Source organism: Leucoraja erinacea, chromosome 9 (assembly GCF_028641065.1).
Source record: "Leucoraja erinacea ecotype New England chromosome 9, Leri_hhj_1, whole genome shotgun sequence".
Classification (NCBI taxonomy): domain Eukaryota; kingdom Metazoa; phylum Chordata; class Chondrichthyes; order Rajiformes; family Rajidae; genus Leucoraja; species Leucoraja erinaceus.
The window spans coordinates 9,660,881-9,679,717 of record NC_073385.1 but is presented as its reverse complement, the minus strand read 5'-3'; the positions used below and the strand labels follow the sequence as shown (position 1 = coordinate 9,679,717).

The 18,837-nt window shown below is 45.0% G+C and overlaps 2 protein-coding genes across 5 annotated transcripts in view; one reads left to right on the top strand and one right to left on the bottom strand.

Moving 5' to 3' along the window:
* Positions 1-930, bottom strand: part of ccnk (cyclin K) — a 32,068-nt gene extending 31,138 nt beyond the window's left edge. Inside the window, exon 1 of one of the 2 annotated variants that reach the window (XM_055640104.1) lies at positions 637-930. The gene's annotated coding sequence lies outside the window, so the exon portion shown is untranslated. The remainder of the gene's footprint in view (positions 1-636) is intronic. The other variant, XM_055640103.1, reaches the window with a different exon arrangement.
* Positions 931-1,210: 280 nt separating this feature from the next.
* Positions 1,211-18,837, top strand: part of setd3 (SET domain containing 3, actin histidine methyltransferase) — a 121,429-nt gene continuing 103,802 nt past the window's right edge. The window contains exon 1 of one of the 3 annotated variants that reach the window (XM_055640102.1): positions 1,211-1,346. The gene's annotated coding sequence lies outside the window, so the exon portion shown is untranslated. Of the gene's footprint in view, positions 1,453-18,837 lie in introns of all 3 variants that reach the window. The other 2 variants (XM_055640100.1, XM_055640101.1) reach the window with 2 other exon arrangements.

The following is an 18,837-nucleotide window of genomic DNA, read 5'->3' as shown; positions in this document are numbered from 1 at the left end:
TCTGATATGCAACGGCAGGGTGTTCCAGAGTGCTGGAGCAGCAACAGAGAAGGCTCTATCCCCTCCGAGCCTCCGACTAGACCTCGGTACCTCCAGGAGCAGCTGACCAGCTAACCCGAGGGACTGAGCAGGAGCGTATGGGTGGAGCAGCTCAGAGAGGTAAGGCAGGGCGAGCCCATTCAGAGATTTAAAAACAAATAACAGTATCTTAAAATGAACTCGAAAGTGCACCGAGAGCCAGTGGAGGGAGGCCAGAATTGGCGATATGTGCTCCCTCTTTCGAGTCCCTGTTAAAAGGCGAGCAGCAGCATTCTGAACCAACTGGAGACGAGCCAGTGAAGAACGAGCAACACCAAAATAGAGCGGTGTAGGAAGGAACTGCAGATGCAGCTTTACACTGAAGACAGACACAAAATGCTGGAGTAACTCTGCGCGACAGGCAGCATCTCTGGAGAGAAGGAATGGGTGACGTTTCGGGTAGAGATCCTTCTTCTTAGGGGTTTCTTTGTTTAGAAATGTTTAAAAATCTTGGTTTCAGAAGCACTACACCCACCCTGCAGCAAATCAACAAGTAGTGCGATGTGTGTATGTTGGAATTGTTTGGAATTAGAGCCGCAGCACCATCGTCACTCTTACCTGAGACAGCGCTGAGGCTCGGCCTCCACTTCACCAAGGCTCGGCCGCCACAAACACAGCTCCTCCCCGGTCAACTCCTGGTTAAGACCGTCGGCGGAAATCAGAGAAGGGCAAAGTGTAGGGGAGGGAGGAAAAAAAAACTAAAATAAAATACACCAAATCTGGGCGATGATCAGGTGGAACCGGCAACACTTTCAACTCACAACTCTCTTAACTTCCCCAACGAGTCGAACAGGGCGCCGCCATTTTGAATAAACCACCCCCACACGCAGACGAGCGGCCCCGAGTGCGCACGCGCGCACAAGGTTCCGCCCCCTCCCCACTTCTTTCAGTGTGACCTCACACGATTGACACCCGGCTCGTCCTATTCCCATCCAGGAACTGGGCGGCCGACACGTCACCGCCCCACGTGAGTGCGATCCGAGACGCGTCAAAGGGGGCGGGCTTTATCCGTGACGTCATTTCGACCATCCCCGGGTGATCGACGGCGCCGGCGGCCAATGGAAGGCAGGGCAGTGACGGCGCGGCGCCGCAGCCGAGGAAGAGTCGAGGCGGGACTCGGGCAACCATCAAGTTAGGTCGAGGAACACCACTGGTGGTTGATTGACGGCGCTGGCGACCAATGGACGTGAAGGGAGTGAAGGCGCCGCAGCGGAGGGGAGGCGGGACCTCGGGCGACGATCAAGTTAGGTTGAGGAACAGCAGTAAAGGTTGATTTTTTTTTGCTGGGCTGTGTTTTTCCTCGCTCCCCCCCTCACCCCCTACTCAACCCCTCACTCTCTCATCGCAGATCCATCAAGAGCTGCGGGTATTCAGGTTATTTGCTTATTCTTTTCCTTAAAGCATCGTCTTCTTGCGGTTAATTGTGTGCCCTGCGTGGAGTGTGGCGGGTGTCCCAGTGCACAACTGTTCTTGTACATGGCCATAAGGAGGTAGACCATGAGTGAGTGGCGGGGCAGGGCAGGGCCTGCAGAGCTTCATCTGCCAGCCTTAACCCTTTATTTGGTGTGGCGTCTGGAATAGTTTTAGACCAAGGGTTGATTCAACAACTTGAGGCAGTTGTTCGAGGGCCAGACATTGAGCAAAGCGGGTTTAAAGTGCCACCTTCAATCATGATTTTGCTATTTCTTAATGAACATTCATTGCAAACCTTCGTTAACTGGTAGCTTTGAGAGTAAGCAGTAAAATCAGCTACTTTTTGACTATGAATGGGCAGTGTCACTCAAAAGGGAAGTAGGGAGTTGCTGTTTATTGAATTGTAGATAAATAAAGGTAATTAATTTGCATATAGAGTGGGCATTGAAATGAACTTGGTTAGTGTTGATACCAATAGATGATCTCTGTTTTTTAAATATAACTATAATCTTTAATCATGGGAAGAAGGTTGTTTCTAATTCTATGATAAAAACTGCATTTAATTTGGTATATTTAGTATGTATGAAATGATAAAATCTCTAAATCTTTTATCACTTTGCAGGACATATATGGATATGTTTTTTCATTCCCACTGTAAATGGATATTTGTTGACCTGAAAATGTTATTTTTGGAGTTTTATATTGGAGTGAAGGTGATATAGTCTCTCGCAGACACTACCTTGAAGTGTTTCTTCCATTGACTGGTTCCTCAGATATTTCTTGCACAAAACTTTCCTATGCTGTTGCTCGTGGCAATATTTTAAATCCTAAATGGTTGCATATTGTTTTTTATGACCTGGTGGCCTAACATACCTGTAGCAGTCCTTTACTTTCCTAATCTCATTTTGATGCATTTTCTTTGGAAACTAATACCAGAAATCTGAAATAAAAATGCAAATGCTGGACATAATGGATAGTCTAGTTATCCGTAGACTGAGGGGGATAAAAGGTTAACGTTTTTTGCTCAACAGGCCTTCATTGGAGCTTTATAAGTAGGGTTGTAAACAAAAAGATGTCAAGCCCAGAGGTGGTTTGGCTCAGGAGTTTTTGAAATGTATGCATGTTTTTGTATGGTAGTAGTTAAGTTGATATAGAAGTGGTCTGCTCTTGAGGCAGGTGATGTGAACTTGTGACTGAGACCTCAAAATGCTGCATTTCAAAATGATTTTCCATTGGCAAAAAAGAAAACGAAGATATAGAATATGTAGGAAACATTATTACTTATTTAACAGGCCAGACAGCATCTCTGGAGAAAAGGAATAGGTGGCATTTCGGGTTGAGACGCTTCTTCTCGACCTGAAATGTCACCTATTCCTTTTTTCCAGAGATGTTGGCCGACCCGTTGAATTACTCCAGCTTTTTGTGTCTATCTTCAGTTTAATCCAGGATCTGAAGTTCCTCCTGCTTATTTGTTGTCTGTTCTTGAGAAATAATGAATTGATCACATGGCATGATTAGAGTATAGAGTAAATTTGACGGTAATTGTGAGCAACACGTGCATCACAAATAGAATGGAGAACATTTATGTTTTTTCACTGTTTTTTCTGACCTTGTAATATTGCAGTCAATTATTTTGGAAATGTTTTCCCGATGTATCATTTAAAAACATGACTAAAAGTTCCCCAAAACATGCAAGTACCCTTTAGTTTTAAGTGCCTGAAAATTTCTGCTTATTTTGAGACTGATCCCATTATCTTACATCATTCTAAGCCAAAGATGTGTTGCTGCTCCTTTAAGAAAGTGAAGCATCGAAAGCAGATGGAAGAAGCACTTTAAGACAGTTCTGAACCATGAGTCAACTGCAGCAGATGCAACTATTGAACTCGTCCCTTCTTGCTTTGAATGAGATTCTCTCATTAGCAACCCCTCCCCTGACCTCAAAGAATAAAGTTGTGCCAGCATTTAAAGCATGAACAACTAGGCTGCAGAACAAGATGGCATACCAGCTGAAGCTAAAAAGTCAAATGGAGAAATGTTTCAGAACCTCCACATAGCTTATTTGGATTTTGTAATCGGAAGGTTTCAGAGGACTTGACAAGTCTGAGACCAAGTTTGAAATTGTTAAGGCATTGTCTAGCTCTCCACACAAGAATATATGCTCCCCATTATAGCCTTAAATGATTATTTTCATTTCTGCTGGAATTTCAGTGCAATTTCAGAACATCACGTGGGATAGTGGTCGTCATCTTAATTGCTCAAAGATATCGACACATTGATGGGACAAAATCAGGAGCCTTCTGAATTTGCAGCACACTGCTCGCCAATGACCAATACTAACATGAAATCTTCTGACAAGTGAGGTGGTGTTGTGGGTTCACAAACTGACCCATGCCTTGCAGAAGCTGAATGCCAGTTCTCTGTCAACTCTTCATATCTCCCACCAATTGTGACACCACCAATGTCTTGCAACTAGTCATAATTCTCGCTTCCTGAATCTCACAACCGACTTCTACTTCCTTCCCAAGGTTTAAAAGCAGAAGTATCCTGGTAAATCTAATGTTGCTTGTTTTTACTCCAGATAACATATTTCTGTCTAATTTGACTTTTTTATCATCCTTTATCCCGTCCCACCTCATTTATATCCAGGATACCTTTGCTACCTCCCGGCGCATTGCGACCCATTTTCTGTTAGAAACATCGTCTGTCCATTCACTCCACGAATGCTGCCTGACCTGCTGAATTCCACCAGCACTTTGTGTTTTGCTCAAGGTTCAGCACCTGCAGTGTCTTGACTGCATCTTCACCATGTATGCTCATGATCATGGAGCAAAGCAACTCCTACCTTGACAAAAACTTTGACCCACTGCAGTTCGCGTACCGCCACAACAGATCAACGGTGGATGCGATCTCACTGGCCCTCCACTCCGCACTGGACCACTTAGACAACAAAAACTCATATGTCAGGCTGTTATTCATTGATTACAGCTCGTCATTTAACACAATCATCCCCTCCAAACTGGTTACCAAACTCGCAGAACTGGGTCTCTGCGCATCCCTCTGCAACTGGATCCTCGACTTCCTCATCCACAGATCACAGTCTGTTCGTATTGGTGGAAATGTGTCAGCCTCGATAACAATCAGCACGGGAGCACCTCAAGGCTGCGTGCTCAGCACCCTGCTGTACTCGCTCTATACCCATGACTGCGCAGCGAACCACAGTGCGAACTCCATCATCAAGTTTGCTGACGACACCACTATTGTGGGGCATATCACTGATGGGGATGAGTCAGAATACAGAAGAGAGATCGAGCAACTGTCCATATGGTGCCAGCGCAATAACCTGGCCCTCAACACCAGCAAAACCAAGGAACTGATTGTGGACTTTGGAAGGAGTAGGAGGGGGACCCACAGCCCCATTTATATCAACGGGTCGATGGTTGAAAGGGTCAAGAACGTCAAATTCCTGGGCATGCACATCTCTGAAGATCTTTCCTGGTCCGAGAACACTAATGCAATTATCAAAAAAGCTCATCAGCGCCTCTACTTCCTGAGAAGATTACGGAGAGTCGGATTGTCAAGGAAGACTCTCTCTAACTTCTACAGGTGCACAATCGAGAGCATACTGACCGGTTGCATCGTGGCTTGGTTCGGCAATTTGAGCGCCCTGGAGAGGAAAAGACTACAAAAAGTAGTAAACACTGCCCAGTCCATCATCGGCTCTGGCCTTCCTTCCATCGAGGGGATTTATCACAGTCGCTGCCTCAAAAAGGCTGGCAGTATCATCAAAGACCCACACCATCCTGGCCACACACTCATCTCCCTGCTACCTTCAGGTAGAAGGTACAGGAGCCTGAAGACTGCAACAACCAGGTTCAGGAATAGCTACTTCCCCACAGCCATCAGGCTATTAAACCTGGCTCGGACAAAGCTCTGATTATTAATGACCACTTTCTGTTATTTGCACTTTACCAGTTTGTTTATTTATGTGTGTATATATTTATATCATGGTATATGAACACATTTATCTGTTTTGTAGTAAATGCCTACTATTTTCTGTGTGCTTAAGCAAAGCAAGAATTTCATTGGCCTATACAGGGACACATGACAATTAACTCACTTGAACTTGAAACATTTTGTACCTCTATTCACGTCATGATAGTTTGAAGGACTTCTTTAAACAAGGGCCCATCATGTCCCCTTCTACCATCCTTTACCTTGTGGAATTGTTTTTCTATTGAACAAACTTCACTACAGTCTAGGGGAACGTGAATGACCCAAGCGATGTTCGGCTCTTAGTTGCAAACACGGCACAGTAGTATTTGGGACTCTCTTTCGGCCTGCTTCAAGCCTTGCATATAACCTACACAAAATCGGATTTTAGGTCAATTGTGCACTTCTGTCACCTTGGTAACCATTTCTCTTATCGTGCTGATGTTGGTTTTGAAATTCCCTATTGTAGAAGGGTACTCTGATCCAATTCCAGGCTGCAGTAATCATACCAACAGTCCACCGTGATTGAGAAATGTGAGGGACCTCCTCACGACAGCCGAGGAGATGCAACACTAGCAGTGCCTCGGTTAAGATCCCACACTTCAAGTTGAAGATCATGCGCTGATCTATATGTCAGCTGATCTACATCGGTGAGACCAAGCGTAGGCTTGGCAATCGTTTCACTGAACACCTCCGCTCGGTCTGCATTAACCAACCTGATCTCCCTGTGGCTCAGCACTTCAACTCTCCCCTCCCATTCCGAATCTGACCTTTCTGTCCTGGGCCTCCTCCATTGTCAGAGTGAGGACCACCGGAAACTGGAGGAGCAGTACCTCATATTCCGCTTGGGCAGTCTGTTCCCTTCTCACCTGTCCCTCAGCCCCTCTGGCTCCTCTCCTCCTTCTTCTTTTTCTTTCTTCCCCCCCCCCCCCCCCCCCCCCCCCCCCCCCCCCCCCCCCCCCCGAAGGGTTTTGGCCAGAAACTTTGCCCATTTCCTTCGCTCCGTAGCGCACCCGCTGAGCTTCTCCAGCATTTTTGTCTACCTGCGGCCAACAATCTCCCTGAGACAAATGTTACCACCATTCAGCCAAAATGTCTGCTGCTCCATCTCCACTGTACTGGACATTGTTTGTAGATGTTGGATTTTCACTGTGGTTTGTAGCCCCCTTTGCTTCTAGCTCAACCACTGTCTGAAATTACTTGGTAATCAAAAGATATGACACAAATACCTGCTGAATGTGTATCTCAAGAAAACTGACGTGGACATCACAAGCGGGGAGGAGCAATGGTTTCAACCTACTTTACTGAAAATTGTGATGAGAGGCACAAAAAGCTGGATAACTCAGCAGGTCTGACAGCATCTCTGGAGAAAAGGAATAGGTGACGTTTCGGATCGCGACCCGTCTACAAACCTCCGTGTTTTACTCAAGATTCAGCACCTGCAGTGTCTTGTGCCTTGTGAAAATTGTTATGCTTAAAGATTAAAGAGGGGAGGACAAAAAAGGAATTGGCAAGGACCTCCTGCCAACATGCATGCAAATGTCAGTATTTTTTTTTGTGAGCCTGCAGTTCTAGAATTGGAAGCCATCTTGGAACCTTTGAGTGAGAACTCGGTCCTCGGGTTCTCCATGTTTGCGGCTTGATCTATGGTTTTGAATTTCCAGCGTCTATTGGAAGGTACCGAATTACAGATTTCAATTACTTGTGTATAATTTGAGCATGCTGCACTTATAATCCTGCTGCTGTAGATACGGAAATAATCTCAAGTTTGACTGGGGTTTAAGGAAGATCTATGATGGGAAATTTTGAATGCATTGAGTGATCAGCAGGGAGGTGATGAAATGAAAATTCTGCAGTGATAGGAATTGCATTCCTCAGGGTCTGGAGGAGTGGGCTATTTATTTAAGAACAACTTCTCCCCCAACGTCACCGAAGAAAGGAGCGCGTGGTCAACGTAAAAATGCTGAGTGGCATGCCCAGCTTTATCAATGGTGCTAAAGTGGAAATGGGCCAGAGCTTCCAGCTGATTGTCGTAAATATCGCCATTGATTTGTCCTGTTGCAACCACATTGGTGCTAAAAAACAGCGCGATGATATTGACTGGGTAATCTGTTTGAATAATGTTGATTGAAGGATTTCTATTGGTTATAGAAGTGGGGACAGTCCCTCAATCTCTTGAAATAAGGTAGTGCTATCTTATAATGTCCACTTCAGAGGTTGAACAGCACAATGGCTTAAAATGCCAAGTTTAGAAGGTATTGTTGACAGTTCACCAATACTGAAAGAGTCTGAAGAAGGGTCTCGACCCAAAATGTCACCTATTCCTTTTCTCCAGAAATGCTGCCTGACCTGCTGAGTTACTCCAGCTTTTTGTGTCTACCCTCTCCAAGTTTCAGTCTAGGTTCTGGGCTCTCTGGAGTGGGGCTTCATAGGTGAACGTGCAACTAACAGAAGCACTGCTTACGAGTGAAATGGGTTGTATTAAAGCTAAAATAAACTGGTTATGCCGCTTTTCTCTTCTGGCATGATCAGTGATTTAAATGTAGCATTGCAACGGATTAACATATGGTTACATAATTAAATATCGAATGGTAGGCACAAAATACTTGTGTAACTCAGTGGGTCTGCCAGAGTCTGGAGAAAAAGAATAGATGACCTGACGTTTTGGATTTAGAACCCTTCTCGCAATTTCACAAGTTACAGGAAATATATTGTCAAGCTTGAAAAGGTTCAGATAAGATTTACGAGGATGTTGCCAGAACCAGAGGCTGTGAGCTATAAGGAGAGGTTGAGTAGGCTGGGTCTCTATTCCTTGGAGCGCAGGAGGATGAGGGGTGATCGAGTTCCACAGACTAACTACATTCTGATTAAATAAGTTCCTCCTCACGTCCTTTCACAAAGGGCACCCTTTAATTCTTCGGCTTAGACCTATGTTCAAGGTGACGGGGAAAAGATTTAATCGGAATCTGAGGGGAAACCTTTTCACACAAAGGGTGGTGAGCGTATGGTACAAGCTGCCAGAAGAGGTAGTGGAGGCTGGGACTATCCCATGGTTTAAGAAACATTTAGACAGGTACATGGACAGGACAGGTTTGGAGGGATATGGACCAAGCACAGGCAAGTGGGACTATGGTAGCTGGTACATTGTTGGCCGGTGTGGGCGAGTCTGGGCCGAATAATTCCCTGTTTCTTCCACACTGTAATAAGAACTCTATGATCCCTATACGGCATATATCACTCATTCAATTCATACAAATGTTGACACCACTGCATGATCATTCTGCATAACTCAACTGGTAGAAGTAGGATGGTCAAAAAGGCTTAGGCCTTCAAAATACACAGATATTGAGTACAGAAGTGGGAGGTCAAGTTGCAGTTGTATATGGACCAAGAACAGGCAAGTTCAGTTCTATGGGCACCATGTTACAGGAAATATATTGTCAAGCTTGAAAAGGTTCAGATAAGATTCACGAGGATGTTGCCAGGACCAGAGGCTGTGAGCTATAAGGAGAGGTTGAGTAGGCTGGGTCTCTATTCCTTGGAGCGCAGGAGGTCCGGGGGATCGGGTTCGGCGCCCATGTCAAATCGGGGGCGGCCACAGCCCGAGGCTGAAATCGAGGACCAGAGGACTCACGTGAGAGTGGCTGGGACGGATTTTCTCGGCGGTGGTGGCCTGAGTCACAAAGGGTTCGGCCGCGGGCCAGCGGCTGCGTCTACAGGAGTCTGGGGGCGGCCCAGCTTTAACCAAACATCGGGACAGCGATGGACAGGACAGGTTTGAGCCGCGGGACCAAGTTATAACACCGACTGGGGGGGGGGGGGGGGGTATCGCCCCAGCGGGTGAGGGGGCCGAAGGGCCTGGGAAGACTGTAGACTCACTAATGACTCTTAACTATATGCATCATCAATTAACCAAATGTTGACACCACTGATGATCATTCTGGAACTCACTGGAGGTAGGATGCTACTAAACTGTAGCCCAAAATACATACAGGTACATGTTTTTATTGTTTGGATATGTATGACTGCTGCAATTTCAAGTGAGACTTCGGTCTGAATGACAATAAAGGCTATCTATCTATCTATTTCCACAATGTAAGCCTTGAAATGCTGCTTGTTCACCCGCTGACTTACTCTAGCATCTTGCATCTATCTTTGGAACAAGCCAGCATCTGTGGTTCCTTCCTACCCAAGTACTGAATGGTGCTTCACAAGAAATGGAGTTTAGAAATCTAAATGGCCTTTGGCTCATAATTGATAACAAGACTAGCCATATCAATGCAAATTCAGTGACGAGGTGACTTAACTGAATTTGAAAAGCCTTTTCCATATAACCATATAACAATTACAGCACGGAAACAGGCCATCTCGGCCCTACAAGTCCGTGCCGAACAATTATTTTCCCCTAGTCCCATCTACCTGCACTCAGACCATAGCCCTCCATTCCTTTCCCATCCATATACCTATCAAATTTATTTTTAAATGATAAAATCAAACCTGCCTCCACCACCTTCACTGGAAGCTCATTCCACACAGCTACCACTCTCTGAGTAAAGAAGTTCCCCCTCATGTTACCCCTAAACTTCTGTCCCTTAATTCTCAGGTCATGTCCTCTTGTTTGAATCTTCCCTATTCCCAATGGGAAAAGCTTGTCCACGTCAACTCTGTCTATCCATCTCATCATTTTAAAGACCACTATCAAGTCCCCCCTAAACCTTCTGTGCTCCAGAGAACAAAGACCTAACTTATTCAACCTTTCTCTGTAACTTAGTTGCTGAAACCCAGGCAACATTCTAGTAAATCTCCTCTGTACTCTCTCTATTTTGCTGACATTGGGCGACCAAAATTGTACACCATACTCCAGAATTGGTCTCACCAATGCCTTGTACAATCTTAACATTACCTCCCAACTTCTATACTCAATGCACTGATTTATAAAGGCTAGCACACCAAAAGCTTTCTTTACCACCCTATCTACATGAGATTCCACCTTCAGGGAACGATGCACAGTTATTCCTAGATCCCTCTGTTCAACTGCATTCCTCAATTCGCTACCATTTACCATGTACGTCCTATTTTGATTTGTCCTGCCAAGATGTAGCACCTCACACTTAGCAACATTAAACTCCATCTGTCATCTTTCAGCCCATTCTTCCAAATGGCCTAAATCTCTCTGTAGACTTTGGAAATCTACTTCATTATCCAAAACACCACCTATCTTAGTATCATCTGCATACTTACTAATCCAATTTACCACACCTTCATCTAGATCATTGATGTACATGACATACAACAGTGGACCCAACACAGATCCCTGAGGCACCCCACTAGTCACCTGCCTCCAACCTGACAAACAGCCATCCACCATTACTCTCTGGTGTCTCCCATTCAGCCACTGTTGAATCCATCTTGCTACTCCTGCATTTATACCCAACAATTGAACCTTCTTAACCAACCCTCCACGAGGAACCTTGTCAAAGGCCTTACTAAAGTCCATATAGACAACATCCACTGCTTTACCCTAGTACCAATTTCCTCTTCAAAAAATTCAAGAAGATTAGTCAAACATGACCTTCCAGGCACAAATTCATGTTGACTGTTCTTAATCAGACCCTGTTTATCCAGATGCTTATATATATTATCTCTAAGTATCTTTTCCATTAATTTGCCCACCACTGAAGTCAAACTAACAGGTCTATAATTGCTAGGTTTACTCTTAGAACCCTTTTTAAACAATGGAACAACATGTGCAGTACGCCAATCCTCGGGCACTATGTCGTTTCTAATGACATTTGAAATACTTCTGTCATAGCCCCTGCTATTTCTACACTAACGTCCCTCAATGTCCTAGGAAATATCCTGTCAGGACCTGGAGACTTATCCACTTTTATATTTTTCAAAAGTGTCAGTACTTTTTCTTTGGTTTTCATTGGGACATGAAGCAAATATCACAGGAAAGATTGAATTGGAGGAAAAGGCATTCAAATTTCAATGTTGCAAGGCCTCAGAGCCACCAAGACACTCATTAAACATCTTCATTTTTTTTTTTGCTGGCTGAATCATTGGTGTAGAAAGGAACTGCAGATGCTGGTTTAAACCAAAGATGGACACAAAAAGCTGGAGTAACTCAGTGGGACAGGCAGCATCTCTGTAGAGAGGGAATGGGTGACTTTTCGGGTCGAGACCTTTCTTCAGACTGAACGTCACGGGAAAGGGAAACGAGAGATATAGACGATGATGTGAAGATATATAGAATGATGAATGAAAGATATGCAAAAAAGTATCAATGATAAAGGAAGCAGGCTATTGTTAGCTGTTTGTTGGGTGAGAACGAGCGGTGAGTGTGACTTGGGAGGGATGGAGAGAGAGGGGATGCAGTGGTTACTTGGAGTTGGAGAAATCAATATTCATGTCACTGGGCTGTAAGCTGCCCAAACAAAATATGAATCATTTTCTAGTTTTTGAATTACTGAACATCCCCTCTCAATCCCACGTTCCAAATCCAGGCATTTCCTGATTTCTGATGTTGCGTATGTGGAGTAATGCCACACCAGTGGTTGTTATTTTTAGTGATTTGCCCTTTTTTCAAAAATATGTTTTTCTCTGGGTATTTGTGGTGTACATCTTGTGTTTTATTATTGCCTTTTCATATTCATATTCTTGATATTTTTCATATCCCTGGAGCTCCCGAGCACTTTCCAAAAGGCAGCTGTATATTTGAATAAATGGTGAAAAGATAGTAACGGTAATGATGGAGCTGATTAGCAAATGAAAAGTCGGCTCTCTCATCGAGGCGACTAAACGAACATTTTGCAACCGTTTTTGTGACGAAGAAGATCCTGCTGTGGTCACAGAGAGTAAAAGAAATTGAGATGTCAGGTGGCTAAAAATGGAAGAAATGGTACATAATAGCAAAATAGGTGCGGCACGGTGGCGCAGCAGTAAAGTTGCTGCCTTACAGCGTTTGCAGTGCCGGAGACCTGGGTTCGATCCCGACCACGGGTGCTGTCTGTATGGAGTTTGAATGTTCTCCCTGTGACCGCCTGGATTTTCTCCAGGATCTTTGGTTTCCTCACACATTCCAAAGACGCACAGGTTTGTAGGTTAATTGGCTTGGTAAATGTAAATTGTCCCCCGTGTGTGTGTGTAGGATAATATTAATGTGCGGGGATTGCTGGTTGGTGTGGACGAAGGGCCTGTTTCCGCGCTGTATCTAAACTAAACTGAAACAAGCAACATCATTAATATTAGGAAAATTATAGTACAAGCCTTGTCAGCTTTAGTGCACTTTAGTTGTACTTTAGCTGTTGAATTGGAAGGTTGTTGGTTGAAGTCCACTCCCTAGAGCTGAGCATAAAAAACTAAGACTGACACTTGGAGAAGTATCGTTTAAGAAAGAACTGCAGATGTTGGAAAAATCGAAGCTAGACAAAAATGCTGGAGAAACTCAGCGGGTGAGGCAGCATCTATGGAGTGAAGGAATAGGTGATGTTTCGGGTCGAGACCCTTCTTCAGACCCGAAACGTCACCTTCGCTTCATAGATGCTGCCTCACCCACTGAGTTTCTCCAGCATTTTTGTCTACCTTTGGATTTTTTCAGCATCTGCAGTTCTTTCTTAAACAAGCGAAACATGAGATGCTGCTCCTCCAATTTGTGGTGGGACTCACTCTGGCCATGGAGGAGGCCCAGGACAGAGAGGTTGGATTCGGAATGGGAGGGGTAGTTGAAGTGCTGGACATACCTTGAGGAGATTTTGCAGTGGAGTAGACAAAATGTTTAAGAAAGAACTGCAGATGGTGGAAAAATCGAAGGTAGACAAAAATGCTGGAGAAACTCAGCGGGTGCGGCAGCATCTATGGAGGGAAGGAATAGTAAACATACCTTGAAGAGATTTCACAGTGGAATAGACAAAATGTTTATGAAAGATTAAACATTTTTGCAGCCCCCTCCCATTCCGAATCCGACCTTTCTGTCCTGGGCAGACTTCATGGACAGAGTGAGTCCCACCGCAAATTGGAGGAGCAGCACCTCGTATTTCGCTTGGGTAGTTTACACCCCTGCGGTATGAACTTTGATTTCTCCAATTTCAGCTAGTCCTTACTTTCTCCCTCCTTCCCCTCCCCTTCCCCGATTGTCTCATCATGATCACCGAGCTGTTTTATGGGAATTTGCAGTGAACAAATCCACTGCCATGATCCTGCACTACGTCAGAGCTGACATTGGACAAATTTGGTAGGGATACATGTGAGGTTGCTGATGAAGCTATTGCAGAGCTGCTGATCATTTTCCAATTGACTTTCGATGTGAGTGACGGCAGACTGCTGGAGAATTGCAGATGTTGTGTTGTTCAAGAAAGGAAACGGGTGGGGGGTGGGCAAGGGAGGGGTTTGATCCCACAACTGCTCAACGCCTCCATTTTAAAGAACTTAAGGCATGGAAGCTAATGAATATAAAAATGGAAAAAACTTGCATATGTAAAAGATAAACTGCATTCTAGTAGCTTGATTTTTAAACTTGTTGATAAAACTGCAATGTGATGGGAGCAATGTCTTTGGTGAAATGCCAACGATACACTTGCCAGAAAATAAAAATGGAAATGGCAGTAATGATAGAAAATTGAGTTGAGTTGACCTAATGATAAAAGCAAGACATGTGAAGAGACAAAATGCAGGAGTAACTCAGTAGGTCAGGCAGCATTCCAGGAGGACATGGATAGGTGACATTTTGGGTAGGGCCCTTCTTGACAGTTTAGTTTAGGTACAATATTAATGCAGGTCCTTTGGCCCACTGAGACCACGCTGACCCTCAATCACATGTACACTATGTTTATGTCATAGTGTGTATTAATCTACAAAGCCATTTAATCTACAAGGCTGCATATCTTTGGAATGTGGGAGGCAACTGGAGCACCTGAAGTAAACCCACACGGTGATTGGGAGAACGTACAAACTCCGCACAGGCAGAACATGTAGGCAGGATGGAGGCCGGATCTGAGGCACTGAGGCAGCAGCTCTACTGCTGTGCCGCCCTTGTGAATAATTGGTTTTTGGAATCATGGAAGGTAGACTGGCTGTCTCGGAGGTGCTGGAATCACAGATTCTAATTTCTTTGTGACACTGAGTATGTCCTCGATCTAACCATCTTCATCAGTTACCTCCTTTCCATCATATGGTCAGAAGCAAGAATGTCAATTGTATGAGTAGATCATTCCCTTTGCAACTCCTTGGCAAATGAACCACTCCATTGCTGCCTGCAGAAAGACAGAGAGAAACATTGGATAATGAATGACAAGAACCATTCATGACACACTGGCGCCAAGCAATGGCGATCCCCAACGAGAGAATTTAACCTCTTGATGTTCAATGGAGTGGCCATCATTAAGAGCATCATTACATCAACATCCACCCTTGACCAGAAATTCAATTGGTCGAGACAAGTAAAAACTGGTTACAAGAGCAGGTCAAGTTCAAGTTTTGCGTTTATTGTCACTTAACCAGCTAAGGTACAATGACATTTGAGTTACCATACAGCCATACGAAGTGAAAAGCAACAATACACACAGTCACATAAAATAAAATTTAACATAAACATCCACCACAGTGGAATCCACATTCCTCACTGTGATGGAAGGCAATAAAGTTCAGTCATCTTCCTCCTTTGTTCACCCATGGTCGGGGCCTTTGAAACCCTCCGCAGTGACCGCAACTGACGGTCCGATGTTCAAGCCGTCTTGTCATGATGATCGGAACTCCAGCGTCGGGATGGATCGGAACACTCCGTGGCATGAAGCTCCCGAGTTGGCTTCTTCTTACCGGAGACCACGGCTTCATGTTGTTAAAGTCCACAGGCCCCGCGGTCAGCGCTCCGCTGGCCACCATCGTCAAAGGATTGCAGCTCCCGATGTTAAAGTCCGCGCCTCGCCCGCGGCTTGGACCTCCGGGCCAGTCCCCAAGAATGGCTGCACCACTCCACTTTGTAGGCTGCAGGGCGGGATGGAGATCTGACATGGAAAAAAATTGCATCTCCGTCGAGGTAAGTGGCTGATAAAGGGTTTCCCCTGATTCCCCCCCCCCCAGACTGTTGACGAGGCAGCCACCGCGGTGGCGCCACCCGATGGAATGGCTGGGTTTCCTGTGGCAAGTGGTTCATGCGTTGATACCGTGTAACATTTCCACTACCGGGAAAGTCAGGATATTAATGGAATACTCTTCACTTGATTGGATCCGTGGCAAAGTCAGGATTTTCGGCGCCATCTAGAACAACACAACAGATTGGTACTGAATTCAGCACTAAGCATTAATTCTTCACATAATCTGCACACAATGCTATGTGTGCCATCTAGCAGCAACTTGTAGGCTGCTTGATACCATCTCTCAACTTCTCAAACTTTATCACGAGGATCAATGCAGAATACTTATGGGAGCACCAGCACCTGTAGGTTCCACTTAATCTGTTCACAATGGCAACATGCCACTTGTCCTTCACAGTGACTGGGCCTAAATAGTGGAAATCCTGGCCTGATAGAACGGTGTGACAACTTCTCAAAGGATTGCAGCACATTGAGAAGGTGTCTCACCACCAGCTGCACAAGGGTAATTTGGGCTGGGTAATACATTCTTTCATTGCTAGTTTTGCCCACATCCCAAAATATATATATTTTTTATTTTTTTAGAGTTGTTCAACGGAACGAATTGACTCGGAAGGGTCTCACAGTAGAATACTCTACCCTGGGAGGTTGTGAAGGCGAGATCATTAGAGGTATTTAAAGAAAAGGAGAATTTTTGCACAATCAGAAAATTGACTGGCAGTGCGGTCATGGAAGAGGAATTGAGGCTTGGGGTAGACAATAGACAATAGGTGCAAGAGTAGGCCATTCGGTCCTTTGAGCCAGCACCACCATTCAATGTGTTAACGCAGATCATCCCCAATCAGTACCCCATTCCTGACATCTCCCCATAACCCTTGACTCCGCTATCTTTAAGAGCTCGATCTAACTCTCTTGAAAGCATCCAGAGATTAGCTCTAAATGCTGGAGTAACTCAGCGGTTCAGGCAGCATTGCTGGAGAAAAGGAATAGGTGATGTTTTGGGTGGGAACCCTTGTTCAGACTGAAAGGTAGAGGTGGGGTTGGAGAAATTGGAGGTGAGAAAAGGTCAGAAGAAATTGGGACTGATGACCTCAAGAAGGATGGTCCTTTTTTGGTTGATGAAGATGTGCTATCTAGAGGATGTTAATAGTGGACTAGTAGGATGACCAGTGAGTGGGGGGGGGGGGGGATTTTTTTTTTAAACAATGTTAATACCACTGGGTTATAAGCTGCCCAAGCAAAATATGAGGTGCTGTTCCTTCCAATTGGCTGTGTGACTGTGCTAAATGGCAGGGTAGGCTTGAAATGCCGAGTCCTGCTTTTATTTTTGTTGAATAAAGAATGGTGATGCTATCACAGTATAACAGGCAGTAGTGCAAAAGGGGAAATAAAGCAGAAAACTAATGAAGAGCTCCAAGAAAAATCACAACATTAAATTAGAACAGAAATAGCTGTCAATGTAGTTCAGCATTTTCAGACAGAAGCCCGTTGTTCTGAATAGTCCATTGATACTGCTTGACCTGCTTAAAGACAAACATTTTTCTATGCTTTGAATTTTCCAGTGTGTTGTTTTTGTAACCATGTTGTGAAGATGCTGCTGTTTGGTAGCCTTGAAGACTGGCACAAGAATAAAGACATGTGATTGGAATAAGCAACTTTTTAAGAAGGCTCGGTCTCCATTTTAAAGAGTGGTGGACAACGTTTTTGTTGTGTAGGTGTGAACAAAATGCATCATTGTGACATAATGATCACGGTTCTGTTTTTCCCAATTTCCAAACAGTAGCGACCAGCCAAACATTTCTTTGTGATTGTTGGTTCCTTTCAAAGGGTGAGTAAAGCTAAATGTGCCACAGATTAAGAGTGTCTTCATCATCCATTGTCTTACTTTCTGCCTCGCGTACTTGCACTGTAGAAAGTTATAGACAGGTACATGGAAAGGACAAGATTAGAGGGGTTTGGACCAAGCATAGGCAGGTGGGACTAGTGTAGCTGGTATGGGCAAGTTGTGCAGAAGGGCCTGTTTCCACACTGTATCACTCTATGACTCTGCACCATGCATAGTATAATACGCAAGGGACTCTCTTCCTTGGAGCGCAGGAGGATGAGGGGTGATCTTATAGTCGCGTAAAAGATCATGAGAGGAATAAATCAGGTAGATGCACTTGCCCAGAGTAAGTGAATCGAGGACCAGAGGACATAGGTTTAAGGTGAAGTGGAAAGATTTAATAGGAATCGGAGGGGTAACTTTTTTACCCAAACATAGAAACATAGAAATTAGGTGCAGGAGTAGGCCATTCGGCCCTTCGAGCCTGCACTGCCATTCAATATGATCATGGCTGATCATCCAACTCAGTATCCCGTACCTGCCTTCTCTTCATACCCCCTGATCCCCTTAGCCACAAGGGCCACATCTAACTCCCTCTTAAATATAGCCAATGAACTGGCCTCAACTACCCTCTGTGGCAGAGAGTTCCAGAGATTCACCACTCTCTGCGTGAAAAAAGTTCTTCTCATCTCGGTTTTAAAGGATTTCCCCTTTATCCTTAAGCTACGTGCGGATGCTCTTTGTGGACTACAGCTCTGCTTTTAATACCATCCTTCCCCACAAACTGGTGGACAAACTGGGGGACCTGGGACTTCCACACTCCACCTGTACGTGGATAAATAGCTTCCTGTCGGGTCGCAGCCAGAGAGTCAGAGTGGGCCATCATACATCCACGGCCCTCAGCCTCAGTACCGGCTCTCCACAGGGCTGCGTTCTGAGCCCCCTGCTCTACACCATCTACACACATGACTGCACCCCCGCCCACCATTGTCAAATTTGCGGATGACACTACGGTGGTGGGACTCATCTCCGGGGGGGACGAGTACGCCTACCGGGATGAGGTGGAGCAGCTGACAGTGTGGTGTGAAGAAAATAACCTGCTCCTCAACACCTTAAAGACAAAGGAAGTAATAATAGACTTCAGGAAGAACAAAACGGACATGGTACCATTGACTATCAGAGGGGACTGTGTAGAGAGGGTGGCGGATTTCCGCTTCCTGGGAATCCATATTGAGGAGGACCTGACGTGGAGCGTGAACACCACTGCGCTGCTGAAAAAGGTCCAGCAGAGACTGCACTTCCTGAGGGTGCTCAGGAAGAATAACATCACTCAGAGACTGCTGCTGTCCTTTTATCGGTGCTCCATTGAGAGCATACTAACATACTGTGTATGCGTGTGGTACACCAGCTGCACAGCGGCTCAGAGGAAAGCGCTCCAGAGGG